At 42.6% G+C, this 16,869-nt stretch overlaps 1 pseudogene; it reads left to right on the top strand.

Annotated features, from left to right (window-relative positions):
- The first annotated feature begins 6,661 nt into the window (after positions 1 to 6,661).
- Positions 6,662 to 7,179, top strand: LOC105490659 (small ribosomal subunit protein uS15-like; annotated as a pseudogene).
- Positions 7,180 to 16,869: the final 9,690 nt, after the last annotated feature.

Genomic DNA, 16,869 nt, shown 5'->3' with positions numbered 1-16,869 from the left:
AAATTGGCCAAAAGAAAGGGGCTACAGACCTCACACAAGTCTGAAACCCAGTAGGGCAGTCATTAAATCTTAAAGTTCCAAAATAATCTCCTTTGACTTTATGTTCTGCATCCAGGGCACGATGGTTCAAGGGGTGGGCTCCCAAGGCCTTGGGCGGCTCTGCCCCTGTGACTTTGCAGGGTTCAGCCCCCATGACTTCTCTCATGGGTTGGAGTTGTGTGCCTGCAGCTTTTCCAGGTTAAGGATGTGACCTGTTGTGGATCTACTATTCTGGGATCTGGAGGGCAGCAGCCTCCTCCACACAGCTGCACTAAGCAGTCCTCTGGTGGAGACTCTGTGTGGGGCCTCCAATCTCACATTTTCCCTCTGCACTGCCCTTGTAGAGGTTCTCTGTGAAGGCTCTGTTCCTGTGGCAGGCTTCTGCCTGGACCCCAGTCTTTCTCATACATCCTCTGAAATCTAGGTGGAGGATGCCAAGCCTCCTTCACTCTTACATTCAATACACCTGCAGGCTTAATACCATGTGGAAGCTACCAAGGCTTATGGTGGCTTGTGCTCTCCAAAGTGGGGGCCTGAGCAGTATCTGGGGCCCTTTGGGCCAAGGCTGAAGCCGCAGCAGCTGGGATATGGGGAGCAGTGTCCTGAGACTGCAGCGGGGCCCTAGCTGTGGCCCACAACTAGGGCCTCCTAGGCCTCTGGACCTGTGATGGGAGGATCTGCCTCAGAGATTTCTGAAATGCATTTGAAGCCTTTTCCCCTTTGTCTTTGAGAGTAGCACTTGGCTCCCTTTTAGTCATACTAATCTCTCTAGCAAGTGACTGCTCCACAGCCAGCTTGTATTTCTCTCCTGAAAATGCCTTTTCCTTTTCTACCAAATGGCCAAGTTGTGAATTTTCCAATTTTTTTAATGCTCTGCTTCCCTTTTAAATTTAAGTTCCAACTTTAAGTCATTTATGTGCTCCCATATCTAATTGTAGGCTGTTTGAAGCAGACGGCCACTTGAATGCTTTGCTGTTTAGAAGTTTCTTCCAACAGATACCCTGTCTTCACTCTTAAGTTCTAACTTCCACAGATCCCTAGGGCATGAACACAGTGTCGCCAAGTTCTTTGCTAAGGCATAACACAAATGACCTTCACTCTAGCTCCCAATAACTTCCTTATTTCCATCAGAGACTCCCTTAGCCTGACCTTCACTGTTCACATTTCTATGAGCATTTTGGTTACAACCATTTAACCAGTCTCTAAGAAGTTCCAAACTTTTCCTCATCTTCCTTCTTCTGAGCCCTCCAAACTCATCCAACCTCTACTCATTACCCAGTTCCAAAGCTGCTTCCACATTTTCAAGTATCCATATAACAATGCCCCACTCCTTGGTATCAATTTTCTGTATTAGGCTGTTTCTGTGTTGCTATAAGGAAATACTTGAGACTGGGTAACCTACAAAGAAAAGAGATTTAATTGTCTTACCATTCTACAGCTGCATAGGAAGCATGGGACCAACGTCTGCTTGGCTTCTGCTGAGGGCCTCAGGAAGCTTACAATCATGGCGGAAGGCAAAGCGGAAGCAGGCACGCCACATGGTTAGAGTGAAAACAAGAGGACAGAGGGTGAGGGGAGATGTCTCAGACCTCTAAACAACCAGATCTCATGTGAACTAACTGAGTGAGAACTCACTTATCACCAAAGAAATGATGCTAAACCATGCATGAGGGATCCATCCCCGTGATCCTACCACCTCACACCAGGCCCCACCTCCAATAATGGGAATTACATTTCAACATGAGATTTGAAGGGGACAAACATGTAAACTACATCAATAGACAATGTGTTAAAATCTATATATACAATGATCTCTTACAAGTTTGACAAAAATATAAAAGGAAACAAAAAAAAGTCCCAAATGGGCAAAAAGATATGAGTAAGTACTATGGAACAGCAGATACTAGGGGCCAGAAACATAGAAAAAAGTGGTCAGGTTTACTAATAGGGAAATGATTTGCTACTGCTTTAGATCCTGCATTAATATGACTTTAGATATGACTTCAGACTGACAAAAAGGAAAAACAATGGTAACACCTATTACTGACAGGTATGCAAGAAAATCTAAATTGCTACTAAAAATATGAATTGTTATTGCCATTTTGAAAAGTGTTTTTTATCTATCACAATTCATTATGATAAAAATACATTTACCTTTCAAACCAGCCTTCTTCAAAATGCAATCTCATAGGAATGTACTTTGTAGAAATAAAAGGTTTAAGTCAAGGATGCTTATTAATGCATTGTTTATCGTGCAAAAATTGGGAAACAAAATGAATGCACATCAGTAAAGGAATGGTTGAATTGTATCAGTGTATCAGTCAGGATTTAATGCAGGAAATAGAAAGTACTCCATGTGTTTTCTGCAGAAAGAGACGTAATACAAGGAATTATAGGGTTACTCAATCATTGGAAAGGCTGTGACTCCTAAAACATCACAGAACTGACCCATTGAGTAGGTCACCACTGAGCATGTATGATATCATATCTAGGTAAAATGGTGGTGTGTGTGTGATTTTATGAACATGGAGGAAAGTATGGAGTGCTTTATACTAGGTAGTAGACACACGTTATCTCTCTCTGTGTGTGTGTGTGTGTTGGGGCTGAAATGAGGGAGGAGAGCAGGGAGGAAGAGGCAAGCAGAGAGGCAAAAAATGTTGTCCTAAACTCAAGCATATATATGACCCATTCGTGTAAAATTATATTATTTTGCACATATATGACTATGATTAGAGAAATTAGAATAAAAACTAGGATTAGATCTACATCCAGTGATGATATCTACGTTTACTGACCTGGAGGGTGGAATAGTCTGTTATTCTAATAGCCTCCAATGAAGCCATATGCTTGTGCAGTCTCCTCTTCCTCTGGCCCTGGGCCTGGCGATGTGACTTGCTCTGGCCAATGGGACAAACGTGTTGCAAGCAGAAGCTTCTATCTGTGCACTGGGCACATTCCTCTTGGAACGCTAGCACCATGTGAAGACATCTGCTGGACACGTATTGCCAAGCTGATAGCACCAACTACCAACATGTGAGTGAAGCCATTTGGACTATTCAGCTGCTAAATGACTGTCTTCACATGAATGGCCCCAGGGGAGAACAGCAGAAGAACTGTCCAGCTAAGCCTTGCTCCAATTGCTAACCGTCAGAATCGTAAGGAAATAAATGACTGCTCTTTTAAGCTGGAGGTTAGCAAACTTTTTCTTCAAAGACCAGAGAATACATATTTTAGGCTTGTGGGCCATATGGTCATTATCACAACTGCTTACCTCTGTGTTGTAGGGCAAAGCCAGCCATAGACAATAAAAAACATGAGTGGTGTGTCTGTGCTCCAATAAAACTTTTATTTACAAAGACAGATGGCTGGTTCACAGCCTGTAGTTGGGCAACCCCCTATTAAATTAGTCAGTTATGCAGCAATCACTGACTGATAAAGAGAAATGTCCATCACATTGTCAAATGGAGAAAGTCAAGTTGTAGAATGATGTATAGAGTGTGATTTTATATTGTCAAAAAACCCTAAAAATAACCCAGAAAACCTCTTGTATATGTGCATGTCTGCATGGATACATATGCATAAGTGAGGATAAAGTTCCAGAAGAATATATGCCAGCCTCTTGACTCTGGATGCAAAGTAGTGGAGAATTGGGTGTAGGCGTGGTGGAGGTATACTGAAATGAATAGTTTTATGTTGTTTCATGTTTTACAATGAGCATAGTAATTCTGAACTTTGAAAAAAGTTAAATATAGAAAAATATACGTAAGTGCCTTGAAATTTATATTCGGTGTGGTTGAAGATCACATAAAGCTAATGATGCTGTCCATGGAAGGCATAAAAAATGTTCTCTAGCTCCATCTTCCATCATTACTAGAGGATGCAAGGCCTTTGCTGTAGGGCAGGAGTGGGTGGCTGGTGGTGACAGGAAGGACGTACCTGCTGAGGATGAGCGGTAATTTTCTGTTTGAGTCTCTTTTCCTAGGCTTGGATTTTCTAAAGGTAGAACAGAGGTCTGAAAGTCATAGTCATTGCTTAAGAGCCTGGCCATCGAATAATTCACGAAGGCCCTCCATCTTGCTTCCTCTGACTAGGTCTTTTTGGGTTGAGTCTGTTCTTGGCCAACTGCTGCCTTGCCACAAGAATAGCTCACTGAAACAGCAGGGCCTCCTGGCAAACTCTTGCCATCATTACCGTGGGCTGTGGGAGCCTGTGTTATAATTCGTGAAAACGTGTCCTCACTGGAATGTAAAATTTCTTCTTTTCTCTGCAGAAAACCTCTCTTGATTGATCATTTCAGTTGTTGAGAAGGAAATCGTTTATAAGAAGAATCATTGAATAGCATAGCAAGTTTTTAAAAAGCGCTTAATAGCCTCTGGCAGAAATTCCCTATTGAGTCAGTGAGTGTGGGCAAAGAATGTGAGATGAGCCCTTACACAGTGGAATTTTACAGTGAATGCTTTGACCCTCTGACACTTAGCCATCCCCTCACAGAAAGGCCAGTTGAGTCAATCAGGAAGAATTGCTCTCAGGCCCAGATGACTGACAATTTAAACATATTTGGAAACTATGACTAATATACATGGGTGGAGAAATTTTTTGAAGGGAGCTGTTTAAGAAAAACTATTTGAACTAATAGTACTTCACTTAAACACTTATATTAGGCATATGTATGCATATGTATCTCATATACACACATATATGTGCATGTATGTATCATATACATCTCTCTCACACGTACCCCTTATCCTGCAAAATGTTTTAGCAGTTTGATATCTATTATTACATTTAAAGAAGCATATAGATGTTTTTTGGAGACAGGGTCTCACTTTACTGCCCAGGCTGTAGAACACTGGCACAATCATGGCTCACTGCAGCCTTGACCTCTTGGGCTCAAGCAGTCCTCCCACCTTAGCCTCTCAAATAGCTAAGACCACAGCCAGGCACCATAATGCCTGGCTAATTTATTTATTTTAAATTTTTTTTGTAGAGATGAGGTCTCCCATGTTGTCCAGGCTAGAACAGACTTACTGATAATGATTTAAGTCAATGTTTGGTTTAGTCTTAATTTACCTGTATAAGAAAATAATTTCATCAATTGATGATATCATGCTGATGTGACAATAAATTTTGAATAAGTTAATTTAGCTTGACAGTGAACCTGATTCCTATAGACTTCTTGGTGGCAGGGCAAGAAGGAACAAAGCAGGCATGTGCAACTAAGGTGCTAGTTTTTCAAATGCCAGCATGGCCCACAGCAGTGGGGAAGGAGGGCATAAACCACCCTTTTTTGTCCTCTGTGAACCAAAGGTAAGACTCAGGAATAAAATACACAAAGGGAGTTAGAACTACCAAACCCAGGCATACTTTGAAAGGACATGGAACAGAATCCCTTTGAGAATATATTTATTTTTTGTGTTTATTTTTAAAGAAAAAAAAAAAAGATAATACCACCATAACCAAAGAGGATTTGACACAGTAAAACTAAAGTGCAAGAATTAGTTTGAGAAAAGGTCTCCCATCATGTGACAAAGGTTTGGAATAAATGGCCTTGAGGACCCTCCCAGGCTAATTTCCTTGATTGTATATTTACATGACAACTAGGGCACAGGGTATCTGGTGTCGAGCAAGCACCACAATCCCTTGGGCAGGATGGCTTCAGTATTGCATCTCAGCTGAGCTTCATCTAGGCTGGTTTATAAGTTAAAAAAAATTACCAGTTGGATGCAATGTTCACTATTGGGGTGATAGGTACACTAGAAGCCCTAATCTCACAATTATGCAATTATCTATGTAACAAATCTGCATATGTACTCCCTGTGTTAATCTGTTCTCACACTGCTATAAAGAACTATCTGAGATTGGGTAATTTATAAAGAAAAGAGATTTAATGGACTCACAGTTCTACAGGCTGTACAGAAATCAAGGCTGAGGAGGCCTCAGGAAACATACAGTCGTGGTGGAAGCAAGCACATCTTCACATGGCGACAGGAGAGAGACAGCGCGCATGAAGTGGGAAGTGCTACACACTTTTAACCATCAGATACTGTGAAAACTCATTATCACGAGGACAGCAAGGGGGAAATCCACCCCCAGGATCCAATCACCTTCCACCAGGTCCCTCCCTCAACATTGGGAATTACAATTCAACATGAGATTTTGGTGGGGACACAGAGCCAAACTATACCACCTTCTGAGTCTAAAATTTTAAAAAAAATACGGAAAAGAGAGACTGGTTTATGCACTCTCTTGATAATTCAAGAACTTCAGTTCTGGAAATTTGGAGACAGAGGGACTCTAGAATTTAACTTGTCCCAGCTGCTAAGGAGTGCAACCTCTTTCTCAATGCTTTGCTAGGATGAATGACAAAAAGAGTGGCTAAAGTTGGGAGAAACACAGTGCATTAGTTCATTTTCACACTGCTATAAAGATGTTACCCAAGACTGGGTAATTTATAAACAAAAGAGGTTCAGTTGACTCACAGTTCTGCATGGCTGGAGAGGCCTCGGGAAACTTACAATCATGGCAGAAAGTGAAGGAGAAGTAAGGCACATCTTACATGGAGGCAGGAGAGACAGAGAGAGCTCAGGAGAAACTGCCACTTTTAAATCATCAGAGTCTTTCGCTGCCTGACCGCCGCCATCATGGGTCGCATGCATGCTCCCGGGAAGGGCCTGTCCCAGTCGGCTTTGCCCTATTGACGCAGCGTCCCCACTTGGTTGAAGTTGACATCTGACGACGTGAAGGAGCAGATTTACAAACTGGCCAAGAAGGGCCTGACTCCTTCACAAATCGGTGTGATCCTGAGAGATTCACATGGTGTTGCACAAGTACGTTTTGTGACAGACGATAAAATCTTAAGAATTCTTAAGTCTGAGGGACTTGCTCCTGATCTTCCTGAAGATCTCTACCATTTAATTAAGAAAGCAGTTGCTGTTCGAAAGCATCTTGAGAGGAACAGAAAGGATAAGGATGCTAAATTCTGTCTGATTCTGATAGAGAGCCGGATTCACCGTTTGGCTCGATATTATAAGACCAAGCGAGTCCTCCCTCCCAATTGGAAATATGAATCATCTACAGCTTCTGCCCTGGTGGCATAAATTTGTCTGTGTACTCAAGCAATAAAATGATTGTTTAACTAAAAAAAAATAAAATAAATAAATAAATAAATAAATAATCAGAGATCATGAGAACTTGCTCAATATCATGAGAACAGCATGGGGGAAACAACCCCCGTGATCCAATCACCTCTCACTAGGTCGCCCCCTCGACGTGTACGGATTACAATTCCAGATGAGATTCCATTTGGGACCAGAGGATGGGTTTTTTAGGGCATTAGTGTGTCCTTTGTCTGTCATGCCCCTTTGCCAGCATTTGATGGGGAAGGGCCTGACAGAGAACAGAAAGGAGATTTTAATGGGCACACGAGGCTTCTAATTGCCCATCTCTCCAACCTAGATGTGGCTGTCTGCCTTGATATTGTTGGCTTCAGTGAGGCAGTTCTGTGAGGGGAGGCCTTCGATCACATGCAGGAGCAACACAGTGTGTAAGTTAAGCACATGGAGTCTGGAATCAGACTCTTACCAGCTGCATGACTTTGGGCAAATAACATACCATGTTTCAGTTTCTTCACCTATTCAGATGAACATAATGACATGCTTATAGGGTACTTGTAATGATTAAGTTATGTTTCCATATGAAAATACACTATTATAGGCATATAATAATCCAAGTACTGGGCACAAAAAAACATAATTTAAGTACTTAATAAATCATTCCATACATTTATTGTTTCTCACAAAGCATTTGTTGATATCCTTATGGGCAGATAGAGTCAGATCAACACTAACTCCTATGCCAAAGGGTTCATAGACCCTGATCTCGGTTTTTTTCTTGGAATATCTGGGAGGGCATTCATTGGAGGTGTGCTCCCAATTTAAGTGATTGGCTGAATTGAAATAAGCCTGATTATGTGGAAGAAGAAGATGGCAGTCCGTGAGGACAGGCTAGGGAACAGCAGTAACTAAAAGCAGCATTTTGTTAGGCGAATGCTGTACTTGAGGGGCCTTCGACCAAGTTCTGTTAGTGAGACTTGTATTCCCTGCACAAAGGTCCTGCTTGTCTATAACATTTATTCCATTATTATCCAATCATAGAGCCTGATGACAGTCCTTCATTATCCACTTGAGAGGACTTTTTGGCTCTAACAGCATAGCAGAGAACAGGAACCAGCTGCTGATTGGGAAGGGCAGACACATAATCACTCAGCTTGTATTAATGCAGCGCAGGGAAAGTGACAAGTCTGCAGTTCATGTTCTTACAAAGATGATGAGCTGTCTCAAACCAGCAATTTGGCTAAAAAAGAGTCTGTAAGACTCCAAGTAAATTTGTCATTTTATGTTCCCCTCCTCTTTCCTAAGTGTTAATGCAAGTTTGCAGTTGAATTTCAGACATTCTGAAATCTCATTTCCTGGCATTCATTGATGCTACACTAGAAGCAGGATGCTAAATTGCTAAGGACAGTATATTTTTCTTTTGCACCCAAATGAGTCTTAGAACAACATATATGTATACATATACTTTTTCTATTATTCTTTTTGCTGTGACTTCGTAGTCTTCTGACCCATAAGCTATCTCATTTCATTCAGTTCTTGAAATTTTTGGTGAGTCATTGTTACAATACCAACATGACTCCATGGGTGCCCAGATTTTTTTTTTTAAATTATACTTTAAGTTCTGGGGTACATGTGCAGACTGTGCAGGCTTGTTACCTAGATATACATGTGCCATGGTGGTTTGCTGCACCCATCAACCCGTCATCTACATTAGGTATTTCTCATAATGCTCTCTCTCCCCTAGCCCCCCATCCTCTGACAGGCCCTGGTGTGTGATGTTCCCCTTCCTGTGCCTATATGATCTCATTGTTCAACTCTCACTCATGAGTAGTGTTTGGTTTTCTGTTCTTGCAATAGTTTGCTGAGAATGATGGTTTGCAGTCTCATCCATGTCCCTGCAAAGGACATGAACTCATTCTTTTTTATGGCTGCATAGTATTCCATGGTGTATATGTGCCACATTTTCTTTATCTAGTCTATCATTGATGGACATTTGGGTTGGTTCCAAGCCTTTGCTATTGTGAACAGTGCCACAATAAACATATGTGTGCATGTGTATAGTAGAATGATTTATAATCCTTTAAGTATATACCCAGTAATGGGATGGCTGGGTCAAATGGTATTTCTAGTTCTAGATCCTTGAGATATTGCCACAGTGTCTTCCACAATGGTTGAACGAATTTCCACTCCCATCAACAGTGTAAAAGCGTTCCTATTTCTCCACATCCTCTCTAGCATCTGTTGTTTACTGACTTTTTAATGAGTGCCCAGATTTTTAACATAGCAGGCAAAATGTCCTTTCATCTCCTCTCCTCTCCTCTCCTCTCCTCTCCTCTCCTCTCCTCTCCTCTCCTCTCCTCTCCTCTCCTCTCCTCTCCTCTCTCCCCTCCTCTCCTCTCTCCCCTCCTCTCCTCTTTCCTCTCCCCTCCTCTCCTCTCTCCTCTCCTTTCCTTTCTCCTCTCCTTTCCTCTCCTTTCCTTTCCTTTCCTTTCCTTTCCTTTCCTTTCCTTTCCTTTCCTTTCCTTTCCTTTCTTTTTCTTTTCCTTTTCTTTCCTTTTTTTCTTTTTCCTTTTTTTTTTGACAAAGTCTTGCTCTGTCTCCCAGGCTGGAGTGCAGTGGCATGATCTCGGCTCACTGCAACCTCCACCTCCTAGCTTCAAATGATTCTCCTGCCTCAGCCTCTCAAGTAGCTGGGACTATAAGTGCACACCACTATGCCTGGCTCAGTTTTGTATTTTTAATAGAGACAGAGTTTTGCCATGTTGGCCAGGCTGGTTCATACCCCTGGTCTCAAGTGATCTGCTCACCTCGGCCTCCCAAAGTGCTGGGATTACAGGCATGAACCACTGCACCTGGCCAAAATGTACCTTCTCTGGAGTCAAGTGAATGACATCTGATTTTACAATTTGTCCTGGCATTCTTGAGGTTCAGAAAAGACTTGGAAAAAAATATTCAAAACAGAGGGGCTGGAGAAGGAATAAAAAGATAGGATGCTTTTGAAATACAAAATTCTATCAGTTGCAAAGAGAAATATTTCAGACTGGGAACAAATCAAAGCTGTCCAAGGGGGGAATTTGCCAGCTGAAAACGATGTTGTGGCAGCTCAGACAAGAGAAAGCAGAGGAGTCACAGTTGGGAGGCAGAGAGGCAAAGTTACGGACATGAACCAGGGCATTTCCTTGAGATAATTCAGGCTTCCAGAGGTGGTCCAAAAGGGTTATAAAAAGACTTGACAGCTTGATGAATGTGGACATCATTTTTTTTTTTTAACAGTGTAAAGAATGGAATCCTATACAAGAATATTCTAACTAGGAAAAGGATTATCTTTGTGTAGACTAGCTGTACCGATCTGGGCCTTGTGCCACCTGCTGCCAGCTGTCCCTACAATATGCCAGTTTACACCAATGTACTGGCGGGTGCATCAAATATTCCTTTAATGGCAATAGTGATAGTGTGTTGTTTTCAGCCTTTTTTGAGCTTTTTTGCATTTTAAGCACTCTTTTTGTGTTGGGGCTTTGGACATTTATTGGAACTAGTAGCAAGTATGTTCCTTAGCTGAAGGAAGACTGCCGTGCACAAGCCCTCTGGCTGCTCCAATCACCTCTGCAGAGCTGTGGCAGGCACGGAGAACAAGCAACTATTTCTTGAAAAGCCTACAGCAGTTCCTTGCTGCTGTCAATAATGGTAATTATAGTTATAGAGCACTGTCCCCTGAGGAGTTCAAAGCATTTTATAGTTGCTGTCCCATTGATCCTCATAACACGAGTGTAACAGAGAGAAGGAGTAAGCATTGTCATCATTTTACAGATAGGGAGGCCGAGATGACTTTCAGTTCATGTGGGGCACATTACGTGTAGAGGTTTTATGATTTCTGATGTGCTGCATTAATTACCCCGTTAAAGTGCATTGCCTCCAGAGCAGCCTTTCTCAATAAGGATCTCAACACAGGGGTATCCCAAAGACTTTGGCTGCCCCAGAATGCAAAGTCATTTAAAGATGATTTAGCTCTTTTTATTTTATTTGTATTTTCACCAAAAAAAGCTGTAGAGACAGTTACTTCACTTGAGCATAACACTGGGCTTTGAGATTACTGGCAGCCAAGGATAAAAGGCAAACATGATGACTTGTGAAGGTCTCTATCTGATAAAATGAAATATGCTATGAGACAGGGGGATTTTAGGTGTGTGAGATCAAGTGGACAAGTTAGCGCAAGAATAAAGATTAATTTTGTATCTTTCTGTTTTTTGTTTTGTTTTGAGATGGAGTCTCGCTCTGTCGCCCAGGCTGGAGTGCAGTGGGTATGATCTTGGCTCACTGCATCCTCTGCCTCCTGGGTTCAAGCGATTCTCCTGTCTCAGCCTCCCAAGTAGCTGGGACTATAGGCGCCTGCCACTACACCCAGCTTATTTTTAGTATTTTTAGAAGACACAGGGTTTCACCATGTTGGCCAGGTTGGTCTTGAACTACTGGTTTCAAGTGACCTGCCCGCCTTGGCCTCCCAAAGTGCTGGGATTACAGGCATACGGCACCACGCCTGGGCTAATTTTGTATCTTTTTGAAGCAATCTAACGCCAATCACAAAGAGTGGCTGCTCACTCCCTTGCCTGATGTGGCCTGTTTAAGCCCTTGCCTGCCAGCCAGGAGGACTTGAAGGAGAAGGAGAAAGCCTCCTGGAGCAACCTCTCCATGGATAAAAAAGTTGAGTTGTGTTGCATTCAGTTCAACAGGAGCTTTGCTGGGATAAACATGGGCATGAAAATGTGGAAGATCGTTGTGGGCACTGCCATGTTCTTTGGCTTCACAGCTTTTGTTCTGATCTGGGAGAAACACCGTGTGTGGTCTCATCCCACACAGCTTTGATGAAGAGTGTGGGCATGCAGACCAAGAGGATGCTAGACCTCAAGTCAGTCCCATCCAGGGCTTCTCTGCCAACCGGTACTACAACAAGAACCAGTGGAAGAAGCAGGAGTCTGCTGTTTGTGCATCTGAACCTTGCCTCGTTCTGTCACTGCCAAGCAACTCAGCATATTTACCAGAAACTCATTATGTCAAATAGTGCCAGTGCTAATAAATGAGCAGTTTCCATGGAAAAAAAAGTGGAAGGTGAAATGTGGTTAAAATTGGCATCAAGGGCATCCTTAAAAGGAACAATGGGAATAAAAAGCTTAAGTGCCACTTAGTTTCTTCAGGTGGAAAGTGGTATCGGGAACATTTTCCCCAGATGTCAGCCTCCATCTTTGTAATATTAGATAATGAAGTAGATTCTTCTTACATCAGCCATCTCAGTCTTCTCCCTGACTTGCAGTACTGCTTGGATGTCTAGAATCCTCAACTGGCCTTTGAGAGCAGTTATCTCAACATGTACCCCAGGGGCAAGCTCAGATCCCCAAGTGAATACTAAATTCCAGAGAGGGTCCTATGCTCACTGTTGTCTACAAGCTTCCTGTAAATCAAGAGCCCTTTCAATGAGTGTTTGACAGCTGAGCTTTCTTTCTTACTTGTACTCTTTACTCTCAGCTGTTTGAGAATAACCCTTCTGAGGGTTGCATTTTAGAGGCTTAGCATCTTCAGTTCTAGAAAATAAATGAGGATGTCACTAACTACCTAAACTTAAGCATTGTCCAAAATAAAATGTTGGTATTCCAAAAGTGGTCAGTAGACCTTGAGTATTCTTTCCAACACTATCTTTGTGTATGTCTTAGTCCTTTTTGTGTTGCTATAACAGAATACCACAGACTGAGTAATTTATAAAGAAAAAAATTTATTTCTCACAATTCTGGAGACTATGAAGTCCAACCTCAAGGTGGTGGCCTCTGGTGAGGGCCTTCTTGCTGCATCATCCCACGGTGGTAGGCAGAAGGACAAGAGAACATGAGAGAAGGAAGGGGGGTCAAACTCATCTGTTTATCAGGAACCCACTTCTGTGATAACTAATGTACTCCTCAGATAACTAACCCTGGGTACTCGTGAGCTAACAGCATTAATCTATCATGAGCTAACCACCTTAAGGTGCCACCTCTTAACCCTGTTGCATTGAAGATTAAGTTTTCAACATCCAACACATGAACTCTGGGGGATACATTCAAACAGCAATAAGCAACGTTCACTTCAGCTCAATCTTTCCCAAATATATTTTCATCCACGGTATTTGTGTGTCTAAGACATGTTGACAGCTAGAAATGAGGCAGAAAAGGAAAATATTACAAATGTTGCTTTAGACAATAGCGCCTCTCAAGCCACTTGCTGCCTTTTTAACCAGCGATAAAATAAAACTTGATTTTACTAGCTATTGGTATTTCTTTTCTGACTCGTAAAGAACTATGAAATGAAAACTAAGTTTTAAAAGCATTGCAGTTAATTGCTGCTGAGTTCAGTCTCTCTCTTTCTCGATCTCTCTCTCTGTGTGTTTTAACACCTTCATATAATTTAGAAAATCAGGGAGATGAGGAATACAAATATGGGTCTAAATTACTCTTGGCTAATTACAGAACACTGTAATAGACTGATTAGCACAGAGCACTGCAGAGGGGGTTGAGGCTGGTGTTGGACTGCTGGACAGCTGAAGGGACACGGCACAACTGGGTGTCCCATGGTGGGGATGAAGGGGCAGACGAAAGGGCTATCTTCTGATAAAGCCCTTTTTCATTAGTTAAAATCAGTCCTGGCATAATATTTCCTTTAAAGACTGATCCTGTCAAATTGTGGGGAAGGCAGTAGTTTCAGCGATTGGAGGTGATATTTATGCTTTTCATCAATAAATAGACTACTGGGTTTGTGAGGCCTAGCTTCAAGTCCAGTCCTTAACAATATCATAAAATAGGCCGGGCGCGGTGGCTCAAGCCTGTAATCCCAGCACTTTGGGAGGCCGAGACGGGCGGATCAGGAGGTCAGGAGATCGAGACCATCCTGGCTAACACGGTGAAACCCCGTCTCTACTAAAAAATACAAAAAACTAGCCGGGCGAGGTGGCGGGCGCCTGTAGTCCCAGCTACTCGGGAGGCTGAGGCAGGAGAATGGCGGGAACCCGGGAGGCGGAGCTTGCAGTGAGCTGAGATCCGGCCACAGCACTCCAGCCTGGGAGACAGAGCGAGACTCTGTCTCAAAAAAAAAAAACAAAAAAAAACAAAAAAAAAACAATATCATAAAATATATAAACTGGTCTTGTGTCCCCCTGCTTCCTCTGTACTCTTTTTCTCCTAGTTGTTTCCTTTTACCATTTACTAGGCTCTCAGTTGTCTCTACTCAACAGGACATGCCTTGCTATCAGTCACACTTTGGGTGTAAATTTAAGCCTACATATTTTCTCCCACAGGGCAAAACCTAGTCCTTGGGGGCCACAAAATCTTTCTATTTTTATGTGTAAATTACAAATATACACAGAATGCACAAACTGAAACACAGTATCTTTATATCTGTGGTATTAAAATTTTATAGGTGGGGACAATTAGGAAAAAAAATCTAAAAGGGCCCCTGGGGGGTGGCACAATAATGAAAATCAGGTTAGGAAACACTTCCTCAGACTGAAAGGCTTTGGCCCAGGTCTAAGTAAGTGGCCATTTCTCAGATGGTCAAGTCTTTGGCAAAACTCCTTGGCAATCTCTCTTTTGGGGGTAAGGAGGTTGAAGAAATTAACTGGGTACCAGTGGCCTTTCTCAGTCACCCATAAGTTGGGAGTGGGGTTAAAATTAGAATTCATAGTGCAGTAAGTCACTCCAGCCCAGGGAATGAAAGTTTTCAGAATCATTAGGAGGAAGAAGAAGGAAGAGAAGGAAGAGGAGGAAGAGGAAGTGGAGGAAGAAGAGAAGGGAGAGAGGAGGAGTGGGGGAAGGGAGCTGCTTGCTGACATTTGGTTTCCTGAGAGGATCATTTATTCCTTTTTTGGCTTTCCTTGGTTGAACATATTTGAGTGATGATGCCTTGGGATAAACTGGTGTGCTGCCATGGGGGTTGAATTGCAGGAGGTAAATGCTTGTGGTATGTGGTTTCCCTTCACAGAAGTGCAATTCCCTCCTTCCCACTGACTCTCAAATCCAGCTCTGTGATCCTTCGGAGAGCAAGACAAAGCTTTTCTCCCCTGGCTTTGGCATTTTCTGTCTTCCTGGCTCCTTTATTTGTTCTCAGTCTTTGCCTTTGACTGAACAAGATTTTGGTGCTTGATCTTGCATCTTACATCAGCCAGGGACATAGGCAGTCAGTGAGTTTTGATAAGTCTTGCAGATAACCAGCTCTTGAATCACCATCAGGACACCCAAGCAACATAGCATTCATACATGGATTAAATTAGCACCAAACTTTAAGAAATGAAGAAAGAAGTACATAGGAGGTTGCCAACCCATCACTCTAATTCCTTACCTAAATAGCTAAAACAATCAATAGCAAAGACAATCTGGAAGCCCACTTGGGAAACTAAGGTGATAAATGTGTTGTAGTCCCATAATGGAGGGGATGGGGCTGGCAAATGGAAGCCCTTCTCAAGGGGGTCGTTGGGGGGCTGCCATGGTAACCTCGGCATTGAACTCCTTGTATCTCTTGCCGGTAGGTCTGGAATGTATTGGGCTAATTGGTTGGAACAAGCAAAGGGAAGGGTTCACAGGAGGGTTGTCTGAGGTTCTTCTACAGCGGGTCACATGATCTGAAATCCATATGTGTTCAGGCCACATAAATTTTTCATTGATAGCAATAGCGTGTTGAGAGAGAGTCCCTGGTGGGCAAATGTGTATCAGGCTTGATTCAAACATGAATCAGATACATCCAAAGCCTTATTTCTATCTCCATTTTGGTCACTCATTATTTAGAGTGCCCTGAGTTTATGGCATGTTTTTAGCAGTATTGGACATTAGGGGTTCAGGTTTGCATGATTAATTGCATTGAATTTGGTTTCTACTAACTAATCAATCCATGCCGGCTGGCATGACACCTGGCAGTGGCCAGTTACACAAGGATAAGGGAGGACAGATGGTCGGACCCTGTAGCCTATGCATTCATGTAGATCAAACAATTTAGAAAGAACTTTTCTTTTTCCTCAGAATCTTAGTAAGCTGCCCCTTAGAGACAGGTGGCTTACAATTTGTCATCCTTGGATTTTGCATTGAATGCCTAAGGTTGAGTGTGACAGCGATGGAGAGCTAGGGGTTCCTTTGGGCACACTGTCCAGAAAAGGAAGCCATGAAGCGGTGTGAACATCACTGTATCGAAGCCAGAAACCCTGGTTTCAAACCTCAGTGCTAATGAATTCTATGTGAACATGAGACACATAGAATGTGTCTAATGCACATTCACTTGCATTAGTCACTTGCATCTTTTTGACCCTAGTTTTCTCCTCTGGTAAGTGGAGATAAGTCTTCCTTTCTTAAAGATGAGATTTTGTATTGGTATGTGAAAGATCTTGGCATATTGTAGGCAGTCAATCGATGCGTAGCTTGACTTTTAAGGAGGCACATGCCAAGTTTTTGTCAGGGATGCAGTTACACAGATTCTCAGGAGCATGCGATGCTGAAAGACTCACGGGAAAGGAGGGCCATGTCTATTTTCCTGCATTGACTTAGGGAGTCTCCCTGTTGAATGAAGCATCCTATTCTGTTCCTTGTCTTGCTAATGATCCTGCAGATGGTCCTGAAGAAGCGTGTATCATTTTTACCCACATTGCTTTGGCCAGAACTCAGTCTCATGGCCTCTGCCTAGCTCAAGGTGGGTGGGAGAGGCAGTCCGCCCCTGACTG

This window comes from Macaca nemestrina, chromosome 16, assembly GCF_043159975.1.
Source record: "Macaca nemestrina isolate mMacNem1 chromosome 16, mMacNem.hap1, whole genome shotgun sequence".
NCBI classification, from domain to species: Eukaryota; Metazoa; Chordata; class Mammalia; order Primates; family Cercopithecidae; genus Macaca; species Macaca nemestrina.
Note: the sequence above shows the minus strand (reverse complement) of the source record. Positions and strands in the feature narration are given on the sequence as shown.